Here is a 12,462-nt window from a genome sequence, read left to right as displayed (position 1 = left end):
ATGGTGTCTCATTATCCCATCTGGCTATCGAATCCTGTGCCAGTGCCTAAGAAATCTGGGGAGGTGCGAGTATGCGTTGATTACAGAGATCTGAATAAGGCCAGTCCGAAAGATGATTTTCCTTTGCCAAATATTCATATTCTTTTGGACAACACTGCTGGACACGAAATTGAATCTTTTGGTGATTGTTTTGCTGGGTATCATCAAATCTTAATGGCAGAAGAGGACAGAGAAAAAACCTCTTTTATCACCCCATGGGGAACCTTTTGTTATCGAGTGATGCCTTTCGGGTTGAAGAATGCTGGAGCCACTTATCAGAGGACAATGACTACCATGTTCCATGACATGATCCACAAAGAGATGGAGGTTTATGTGGATGATATCATAATTAAATCCAAGAAGGTTGAGGACCATTTGGTTGATTTAAAGAAGCTGTTTGAAAGATTGAGGAAGTATAATTTGAAGTTGAACCCTGCAAAATGTGCTTTTGGAGCTCCGGCGGGTAAGTTATTGGGTTTTATTGTCAGCAAAAAGGGTATAGAGATAGACCCTGCGAAAATAGAAGCAATTCGAGATATGCCCATTCCAAAAAGTCAAAAAGATGTGAAGAGTTTTCTTGGAAAGATCAATTTCATTGGCCGATTCATTGCACAGTTAACCTCTACCTGTGAGCCTCTGTTCAAACTGTTGAAAAAGAATGCGCCGATGGATTGGAATGAAGATTGTCAGCAAGCTTTTGATAAGATCAAAAATTACTTGTTAAATCCTCCGGTCTTAGTGCCACCTCAGCCAGGGAGACCTCTGATTATGTATTTGTCTATTCTTGATGAGGCTGTTGGATGCGTTCTGGGACAACATGATGAATCTGGGAGAAAGGAGCAAGCCATCTACTATCTGAGCAAGAAATTTACAGCATATGAGGCTAACTATTCTTTCCTTGAGAGAAGTTGTTGTGCTTTAGCATGGGCAGCTCAGAAGCTGAGACATTATTTGCTCGGTTATACCACTTACCTGATTTCCCGTTCCGATCCTCTGAAATACCTGTTGGAAAAGTCGATGCCCACGGGACGTATGGCTAAGTGGCAAATGATCCTTTCCGAATTCGATATTGTCTTCACAACGTAAAAGGCAGTCAAGGGTCAAGTTATAGCAGATCATTTGGCGGAAAATCCAAGAGATGATGATTACCAGCCATTGCATACCTACTTTCCTGATGAAGAAATTCTGTTCGTTGGAGCAGTTGAGAACATGAGTGAGCAGCATCTTGGATGGAGGTTATTTTTCGACGGTGCGTCAAACTCTTTTGGAGCTGGAATTGGAGCAGTTTTAGTGTCGCCTGAAGGGAAACATTATCCTGCTACTGCCAAATTACAGTTTCCGTGTACTAACAACATGGCTGAGTATGAAGCTTGTATTTTTGGATTGAAAATGGCATTGGACATGGAGATCAAGGATCTGATAGCATTCAGTGATTCTGATTTACTTGTGCACCAGACGCTTAAACAGTGGGTAACTCGGGATTCAAAAATTATGTTGTATCATTGTAACTTGCTTAGTTTGGCCAGCAAATTCAGGAATTTGGAACTCAGACATATTCCCCGCACTCGTAACGCCTTTGCTGATGCTTTAGCTACTCTGTCTTCGATGATCCAACATCCAGATGAGCTGGTGATTGAACCTATACAGATCCAACTTCAGAATAGGCCAGCGCATTGTCTGGTTACAGAAAGGGTCACTGATAGTCGCTCCTGGTACAAGGATATTAAGGAATTCATGAAAACGGGATCTTACCCTCCTGATACTGATTCTGTTGCAAAAAGTTTCTTACGCAGGATGTCAGCAAGATTTTTCTTGAATGGAGAAGTGCTGTATAAGAAAACATCTGATTTGGGCCTTTTGAGATGCATCAATGAAGAGGAAGCCGATTATATGATGAAAGAAGTGCATAGTGGGGTTTGTGGGCCACACATGAATGGGCATCTACTGGCTAAGAAGATCATGAGAACAGGATATTTTTGGCTTACCATGGAGCATGACTGTGTAGATTTTGTTAGAAAGTGTGTTAAGTGTCAAATGCATGGTGATGTTATACGTGCTCCTCCTACAGAATTGCATAGTATGACTGCTGCATGGCCATGTTCGATCTGGGGAATGGATGTAATCGGAACTATTGATCCTCCTGCTTCAAATGGGCATCGATTCATTTTAGTGGCAATTGAATATTTCACCAAGTGGGTTGAGGCCGCGTCCTATAAGCACGTGACTAAGAAAGTGGTGTCGGATTTCTTGAGAAATAATATCATCTGTCGTTTTGGGGTACCAGAGACGCTGATCACTGATAATGCCAAAAACCTCAACAATGATATGGTGGATGGATTATGTGAACAGTTCAAGATCAGACATCGAAATTCTGCTATTTATAGGCCTCAGATGAATGGAGCCGTTGAAGCCGCAAATAAAAATTTGAAAAAGATTATCCGTAAGATGACTGAAGCACACCGGGATTGGCATGAGAAGCTGCCTTATGCACTAATGGCATACAGAACTACCATCAGAACTTCTACTGGTGCAACTCCTTACTCTCTTATGTATGGAATGGAAGCAGTCCTGCCTGCAGAAGTTGAAATTCCTTCCTTGCGCATTCTGATGGAAGCTCAGATAAAAGAAGCTGAATGGGTCAGAGAACGTCAGGAGCAGTTGTCTCTGATTGATGAAAAGAGGTTGAATGCCGTGTGTCATGGACAATGTTATCAGCGACGAATGGCTCGGGCTTACAACAAAAAAGTCAAGCCCCGCTTATTTGAAGTTGGAGATAAGGTTTTGAAACGGATTCTTCCAATGCAAGATGAGGCTAAAGGGAAGTTTGCTCCCAATTGGCAAGGACCATTCATTATTAAAAAAGTGCTATCCGGAGGAGCGCTTATTCTTATGGAAATGGACGGTCAAGTTTTTCCCCAACCAATCAATGCAGACATGTGCAAAAAGTTTTTCATTTGAAGAAAAAAAAAAAAAAAAAAAAACACTGCAAGAGACGGATTTCAGGCATACTTCCTCTCATTTTTCCATTTCGATATTCTACCCCTAATTTTTCTTCTTTCCTTTTGACTTTTCATAACCATTTTCCTTTTCGCTTGGTTGTCCCTTAAGATCACTAACCCCATACTGGGGCAATTCGTTTCTTAAAAAAAGAGAGAAAAAAAATAAATAAAAAATAAAAAAAAGAGAGAGAAAATAGAGATTCTGTCAGAATTAAACTGGGACAAATTTTATCTCTTTCTCACCCTAGATCGGGGTAAGTTTTGAAAGAATACTATCTCAAATGATTGCAAACCCATCATATGATCCGCTGTCAAGCCTTTCAAGCCTTAACCTTTCCTTTGCTACTCTATCCGATCCTAATCACAAGAACCAAAATTGCCGAATTTCGTCTTTTGCAGTACTTTGAAAAAAAAAAAAAATTTTTCAACTAGCAAATGATGTAAATACAAACTTTTCTGAAACATGTCAGAGAAGATTGTCTCACTGATGCTACTCATTATCAGAGTATGACTGCAATGATACAGTTGGGATTAAACTTGTCTTGTCTATGTCTCTGGGTGAAAACCTGAAAGGGCACCTTCTCTAAAAAAAAAAAAAAAAAAAAAAACAAAACAAAACAAAAACAAAAAAAAAAGAAAAAAAGAAAAAAAATTGAAAATGAAAAGGGTGGGGGTAACCTTAGTGAAAACCCGAAAGGGCGCTGAGGTAGGGTTTTGGAGTACAAGAGAATCAGCGGCAGAGAAGAAGATGTTGAGGTCTGAAAGCTGGTGACTATGTTGATTTGGGTCTCGTTTATACTGTTGTTCTTTTGCCGACAATGAATTCCAAAATGGATGACTACGAAAGGGTCAGATGGAACATTTTTCCTCATCAAAGGCCATCCTCTAAATACGAATCCAAATTTTGATCCTTGGGTCTGTATTCAAAAATTCAACAATTTTGTTTTACTATTCTATTTGCAATTTATTTATTCTGTATCATTACTTATTTTACATTAGCATTATTGCATAATATTTTTTTTTATTTTTAATTAATTGTTTAATGTTTCTCATTCTTTGGGTCTTATTCAAAAGACAATCCCTTATAATTTATCCCACGGAAGTCATGAAATCGAAAGTCCTGTGATAATAAAGTACTGTCAGTTGACATTCAACAGTTGCAAGGATTTTGAAGGGGATTACCGACCGAACCTAAGGGAGCGATTTGGCGATACTGAAACTCATGTTTACATGGTTCTCAAGGCGAATGGATCACATGGTGGCGGCAGTATCTTCATTACCACTGTTTCGTTTCTTCCTTTTTTGCAGGAAATTATGTGACACAATACTGGCTTAATTAAACATGATTCACACTGAGGCAAACGGTAAAAGGACTGAGCTCCAAGTGTTGCTATACATTTCCGAAAAAAAAAAAAAATCATCATTATTCCCTTCCTTTTAAAGTTTGAAAAATCAAAAGAGTTGCAAGTCCGCCAAGTAAGTTTTCTTGGTTTATTACTACTTGAGCAACATGCATTTTAATCTTTCAGTTTGATGGTATTGAACTTGCATTTTAATTTCTTTCAGTGTTTAATTGGGCTCGGGTCAATCCCACCAATCTGTTAAAAAAAAAAAAAAAAAAAAATCAAATCAGAAGATCATATTTAAATTTCTGTTGGTGAGTCTCAGCGTCCACCACGCACCCTTCTATCTCCCATTCTTGACAATTTAAATTCCTGTTAGAGCGTAATCGCGTCCCTCCGCGCGTCAATTTAATTTTCTGTTGGTGAGTCTCAGCGTTCACCGCGCACCCTTCTACCTCCCATTCTTGACAATTTAAATTCCTGTTGGAGCGTAATCGCGTCCCTCCGCGCATCAATTTAATTTTCTGTTGGTGAGTCTCAGCGTCCACCGCGCACCCTTCTACCTACCATTCTTGACAATTTAAATTTCTGTTGGTGAGTCTCAGCGTCCACCGCGCACCCTTCTACCTCCCCTTCTTGACATTTAATTTCCTGTTGGAGCGTAATCGCGTCCCTCCGCGTATTTTTTTTTTCTAAAAGATCAAATTTAATATCTTGTTGGTGAGTCTCAGCGTCCACCGCGCACCCTTCTACCTCCCCTTCTTGACATTTAATTTCCTGTTGGAGCGTAATCGCGTCCCTCCGCGTATTTTTTTTTCTAAAAGATCAAATTTAATATCTTGTTGGTGAGTCTCAGCGTCCACCGCGCACCCTTCTATCCCCCTTCTTGACAATTTAAGTTTCTGTTGGTGAGTCTCAGCGTCCACCGCGCACCCTTCTACCTCCCCTTCTTGACATTTAATTTCCTGTTGGAGCGTAATCGCGTCCCTCCGCGCATCTTTTTCTAAAAGATCAATTTAAATTTCTGTTGGTGAGTCTCAGCGTCCACCGCGCACCCTTCTACCACCCCTTCTTGGAGCCTAACCGCGTCCCTCCACGCATCTTTTTTCAAAAAAAAAAAAAAAAAAAAAATCAAAAAACTCAAATTTAATATCTTGTTGGTGAGGTCTCAGCGTCCGCCGCGCACCCTTTTACCCCCATTCTAAGCAATCACATTTAATTTTTTGTTGGAGCGTAATCGCGTCCCTCCGCGCATCTTTTTCTAGTTATGAGAAGTTATGTTTCTTGACTGTTTTGATTAATAATTGTGTTGTCTCATTCATTTTGTATTTCATGTTTAGAAGTTCTGATAACTCAGACTTTTTCGACTTTGCAAAAATCACAGTTGGTCAATGCACTTGTTTCATTGTGGTTTACTTGTAATTCGAACTACGTTTGACCTGATTCCCATGGTGGGATACGTAGGCAACTCTACATGAGTTCGGTCACATGTTTTGCAATATTATCGCATCATTTTGTCCAATAATTTCAGCCAAGTGTTGGCTTGTTTATTTTGGCTCAGGTACAGCTAGAAGAGACAGGTAAACAATTTGGTGTCTACGTCTTTGTCTTGAGTTTCTTTGAAACTCTAGACAAAGAGGGGCAAGCTGTAGACACCAAATTTTTGTCAATTTTTAATGTTTTCCTAAATTTTTATCTATTTAATAAGTTATCTATTATTATTATTATTAATGTGTAATTTTTCTCATTTTTGCAGGTTTATTTTAGAAAAGAAGAAAAAAAACAACAACAAAACAAAAACAAACAAAAAAAAAAGGGAGAAAAGTTAAAAGCAAAAAAAATTCAAAAAAAATCAAAAAAAATCAAAAATCAAATCAAAATCAAATTATTACTAAACTTACACATTTTCATCATTTTCTCTACCAAAACCCCTATTAACCCATTCTACACTCAACTCCCAGGGGCTTTTCTTTTCATTTGGCAGAAGCCATCATTTTGAAGGAAACCAAACCCATTTGACTCCCTCTTAGCCATGAGTTTTTGCTCTGCCAACACTCAACATTTGCAGAGGAAAAAACACGCACAAAAAGCTAATTTGGCGACCCATTTTTCCTCACTCGGCTCTCTCTGGAAAAAATCAGACAGGCCACAAAGAAAAAAAATTCTCCACTCTTCCTCCCCCAAAAATACATCCCTCGGCCCTCTCTAGTTTCAGGAGACCAAAAAGACAAGCCACAAAAAGGAAAAAAAGCACTCCAATCCCTCTGGACTCACTGGGCAGAGGCAGAAAAAAAAGAAACGCACGAGAGAAGAGGAAGGGAAGCTCTCGGAATTTTGCAGCCTGACCCCTCACTCTCCCTCTCTCGGACTTGGGCGGAGGAAACAAACAGAACAGAGAAAAAAAATCGTCCCCAACTCCTCTCGGTTCCATCTCAACCTCACACACACCTACATTGAGGTATTTTTTTTAGTTTTTGTCTAGCACATTAAATCAATGCTTCATTGTTTAGTTTTCTTTCATTTCTGCTGGCTGCCTCGTATTGTTGTTGTTGCATTGCTGAAAATTGGGAAATGGCATGAACTAGATGAAGGAAAAGGAAATGATGTCTGTGAATGCATATTAATTGTTTGAAAAAATGCCAAAAAGATTTTAGGGACTGTTTTGCCTTAATGTAGTCTTTTATTATTGTTTTCTGGTTAGTTAAAATCATAGTTGTATTGTAGAGGTTATAAGGAGTATTGTAATATATTTTTTATGATTTTTGGTGAAAGATTTGGGTGTTTTAAAAAATAAAAACTGGACTGTATTTTGACTTTTTGGCCACTTTCAGATCATCTTTTGTAAAAACTAACTCCGGAAATGGAACCTACGCGAAAAATCGAGTGAGGGGGTGTATTTTGGTGAAATTTTGTGATCGGAAAAATGGCCGGCGACCGGCGGTGGCGGCGCCGGCAGCCGCCATGTCAGCCATGGTTGGCGGTGGCGAGGAGCTTCAGCCGGCCAGCCAAGGAAAAGAAGAACCGGAAGGGTAGAAGAAGAAGGAAAAGAAAAAGAAGAAAAAGAAAAGAAAAGAAAGAAAAAAGGGGATTGGGCTAATGTTTATTTTTTCGGTTGGGCCAAGAGCTAGTTTTGTTAGGTTTTGGGGTTGGGCTTTGGTTTATGTTTCTTTTGGGTTTCGGTTGGGCTGGGAGGTTAGAGCCCATGTGTTTTTGGCTGGGTTTGAGTGATAAAAGACGGGCTGGCCTGTGTGTTTTGGCTTGGGTTTTCAGTTGGGCTTAGGTATGTTCGGCCCAAGTAAAATAAAAAGGGAGGCCCGATGCCCTTTTCTTGCCCAAATCAGAAACGAACTTGCACTTTAGCCCCTATTTTTTGGAGTAGTTTCATTGTGGCCCAGAATATTTTAATTTTATTTCATATAGGTCCTTATAGTAATTTCACTTTGGTCCCTAAAATTTATCTTTCATTTAATTTTGACCCCTGAACTTTGAAAAAATATAATTTTTGTCCCCAAAAGTTTTTCAATTTTTGCAATTCAGTCCCTAATGAATTTTGACTCTTTTTATTGTGATTGTTTCTTTTATTTAATAGCTAATTATGTCGCTTTTGAATATATTTAACTTGCAATTTTTAGATGTTCTTAAATTTCTTTGCGTTTGACATGTTAACGTGAATTTAGTGTTTTAACATTATTATTATTATTTTCAATTAAAGTGGTGCCATGATTCTTTTGTTCATTGTGAGTATAAATAGGACAATTTGACTCCATTTAGTCACCACTTCAAACGGGAGGTACCCCTATTTTTATTATTTCAATGTCAATTATGTGCTCTTATGTGCTCCTATGTGTTCCTATGTGTTTATATATTTTTATATGTTTTATTTATTGCATTTAAATGTTCATTTAAATTTTCTTATATTATATTTGTTTAGTTTATTTTTATAATGATTCAAGAGGTATTTAAATACCTCAAAAATGTAATAGATAGGATAATTAGATTTGTTTTATTATATTTTTTCCTTCTAGTTTGTAGTTAGGCACTCCCCGATGTAATAGATAGGTTGCGTGTTTATGTGGCTTATGTGTTATGTGTTTTATCCGCTTTTCTTAGGATTCTGGCATCTAGATATTATGTCTACGTGTTATGTGTTACGTGCTCTTATGTGTTTATTTGTTTTAATTTATGTTTTATTTGTTTCACTATGAATTGTTAATGCATGACGTCATCACACTAGTCCAACGCTAGTTGTGACTTTTTCCTCTATTTACTTGCTAGTCCAATGCTAGTAAGGATTTTTAGAAATGGGTTAGTCCAATGCTAGACCCTCTAGGCCGACTTGCGCTAGATTCATTTTGTGTGATATTCATTACATTTTCATGCATATTTTTTTATCTTTAGGATTTTTCTCATATTGTATAATATTCCCTATTACATTACCCCATATCCTCTATATGTGTTAATCATGTCATTTAGAATTGCATTTCATTTAAATTAGTTCATTTGCCTGTTCATATTAGGAGAATTATTCTTTAAATATGGGAAATGGGGTGATTATAACTTTTTAGTTTAAATACTCCATTAATCCCTACATAAGAAAATCATGTCACGAATTTTTGTCCCCCATACCCGTTATGCTTGCATTCATTTTTCTTTGCTCACTTATACCTTATGTATATAATTTAATTTTCTTTTCTTTTCTTTTAATTTCATCATTTGCATACTCGTGACACCTTCAAGGAATTATTTTGGCCTTCGCAATTAATGTGATTGGTTCAATTAAACCCTTGAATGAACATTTTGATCTTTTCGATATTTTATAAATTTAGGTTTGCATCTATGTAAGAAACATCCAAATATGATAAAATCAAGGGTTAGATTAGGAAAATTTTGGCTAAAACCTCGCAACTAGCTTAGACTAGGTTGAAAGGGTGCCTTAGGTTTGAATTAATTGAACCTTTGCCTTCCCTTTCTTCAACCGTGACTCCCGAACTCATTTTCTCTGTTTTCAAAGACCTGGAGTTGTCGAAAAGGGTTTTATTTTATTTTTGTAAAAAATATTTTTTGGGTGACTTGGTACACCAAAATCCCATACCAAGTGGCGACTCCTATTTTTTCTTAAAAACCCTTTTAGACTAAATTTTGGACCCAAATTGTCGCATTCTTTTTAAGTCCCATTCTAGGTCCTTTTTTTTTATCTATTATTAATAAATCACATCTTTTTATAAACACCTTCTTATTTACTTTCTTTTCCATCGCGAAAAATGGGGCGCGACAACTTGGCGACTCCACTGGGGACGCTAGAGAGTCCAAGCACTTGGTTTAGTCGTTTTTTCTCTTTTTAACCCTTATATTTATCATATTTGGATGTTTTAGGTTGCATGTTTCTTTTTTAGGATGTTTTGCATTTCACACTCGTAATCGTTCCTCGTCTTACGTGTATGTGATGAATGGCTTATTTATTCATTTATTTATTTTTTCTCGTATCGCGCTTTGCATTTGGGTGGGGGAAAATATCACCGTAGAGCCTCCACACGTGTTTTAATTATAATCTCTCCCCTCAAAAGGAAGCACTTCATACGTGCATGCATTATTTTTACCCTATTTTTATTTTTCTCGTGGGCGCCATCCCACATCTCCTTGTAGGATTAGGATCGATTTCCTTAGGTAGGCGGATGGTGTGCTCTGTGCCCATAACGATGCCTAAGGGATCACTCAAGCCACCGACCGAAGGTTTTGGGATTGATGACCCTTAACTTTTTGGTCTGAAGGCTTGGGAGCCTGAAACCTTATCGAGTCTAGATGCATTAGTAAGCCAAACCTCATGCATCCATATTAGAAATTACCTATGATAGAGTCAACCTATCCAATTAGGAACACTAAGCACGAGGGGAGGGATTTCACCCCTCTTTCTGTGCTTTATTTACTCTTCATTCTTGTATCATTTATTGTCACAATGTGTTATATGTTACTTGTTGAACTAACATCTTCTTGTTTTCCCTTTTTCTGCATACACAAACTTTAGAAATAAGAGTCCTAACATGGTACTCGTTTAAGATGAGACCGCCTCTTATATCAAGCATGTTTAAATTTCAGTCAATTGCATATGCATATGTATTGCACATCATTTTAGGCTTACCCCGGCATTTAAAGGGGGTACTTTTAGGTCACATTTCAATTATTTCATTGTATATTTAATATGCTTTAATAAATTGTCATCATGCATTAACCATAGAGGGAATGCCGCATAGGGAATCCCACGGTAGGAATAAGTCACATTTTGTCTCGGATATGTAATCCAATGAGACTTGCATGTTTATGATTTTGTATGGCCTAAGGGGTAAAATCCCGAGGTAAGGTACTAAGAGTGAAATTCCTCCTCAGATGGCTCCGTGCAGAATGCTGAACCAGATACCTCGGGAACTAACGGACTGGAAAAATGATATGACACATGAGGTGAAAAGACTGTTCAAATATGTGGGATATTTACCGAGTCTTCTAAGCATAACCCCAAATGTTGCAATCATTCAAGCTCTACTTGGGTACTGGGATCCAGAAGGTTCTGTTTTTCGATTCGGTGAATGTGAACTAACACCAACTTTAGAAGAAATAGAAGGATTATTGCAGATACCTGGAAAAGGTTATCCTATGATATATCCAACTAATGGAACAAGGGAACAGTTTTATAGGTTTTTGGGATTAAGGCAGGCTAGTATGAACCAACATCCGGATGCGAGATCATGCCCGTTAGAGTTTCTGTATGAACGATTTGGAGAAAGAGGGTCCTATGAACAGTACCGAACCGATTTTTTTATAAGTAAGGAGCAATGGGTAGAGAAGCGAGTGCAAGCGTTTGGATTAGCTTTGATCAATTTGTTGTTGTTCCCGCAAAAGCATGGAAAGATCACATTTTTCACTATCAACATGGTTCAGAGCCTATTTTCAGGGATTAATGGAATGACCCCTACCTTGGTGCCTGTAATCATTGCCGACATCTTCACGGCCGCTACTGAATGTCAAAAGAAGAGAGGTTTCTTTTATGGGTCAAATTTGATACTCCAAATGTGGGCAATGGAGCATCTAGCGAAGAGAACGCTCAATCCTTTGGGATCTTGTCTCCCCGCAGAGAATTGGATCGAATCACACCGAGAAAGGGTCAAAAAGTATTATCGAATTGCATCTCCGACTCAGTTTATTCAAGAGTTCGATAACCTGGCACCTGAGAAAATACAATGGGTTTTGGATTGGACGAAAGTTAGGGATCCGGCTTTCACGACTACCCAACACAGTTTTATCCCCCTAGCAGGCACCAATGGATTGGTCGCATATGTTCCGCAACGAGTCATGAGGCAATTCGGGTATCCGCAAAGAATTCCGATGATACAAGAGATTGAAAATATCAGACTCAACACAGTTGCTGAAAGTCGGAGCATGGTATTGGAAGCTTGGGGAAATCTTCTTAGTTTAGAGAACTTGCACTTGGATCAAGTCAACAAATTGGAACCTAAGATCATTTCAGAATATAATGAGTGGATCAAACTGACAGTCGAACAAGCAAGAGAGAAAGCACAGTCTGCTTCCGCTAGCCCTGAAGAACAGATAGACAAGCTAAAGAAAGAGCTCGAGGATTATCAATTACAACTTATAGTGGCCGACCATGCCCTGGAAGACGCCCGAGCACAATTAAAGTGGGAGACAAGAAAAACTGAAAAGTTGGAGAGAGCCCTGGATGCATTTGACAAAATTCGAGAAGGAATTCGGAAGCTTAGTATAGGAAGTTCTAGGGAGTCTCAACGTACTAGTTTAGCAAGGCATGAGGATTTTGTAAAAATGGTCAGTCGAACCATCAATGAAGCTGTACAAAATGACTGAACTTGTCAGTGGTTAATGAGAATTTCTACTTGAATTTCTACATTCACTTACAGGTTTGAAATTGGAATTTTACCCCGAAGGTATTGCATCATGTTAGGCCGACCCTTGGCACAAAAAGGGCTCCCCATAGGACATGCATCCGAATTATTTAAATATCTACTAACTCATGTTTTTTTTCCTTTCTTTTTTTCTTTTTTCTTGAATAAATTACA

The sequence above is a fragment of the Coffea arabica genome, chromosome 7c, assembly GCF_036785885.1.
Source record: "Coffea arabica cultivar ET-39 chromosome 7c, Coffea Arabica ET-39 HiFi, whole genome shotgun sequence".
Taxonomy (NCBI): Eukaryota; Viridiplantae; Streptophyta; class Magnoliopsida; order Gentianales; family Rubiaceae; genus Coffea; species Coffea arabica.
Note: the sequence above shows the minus strand (reverse complement) of the source record.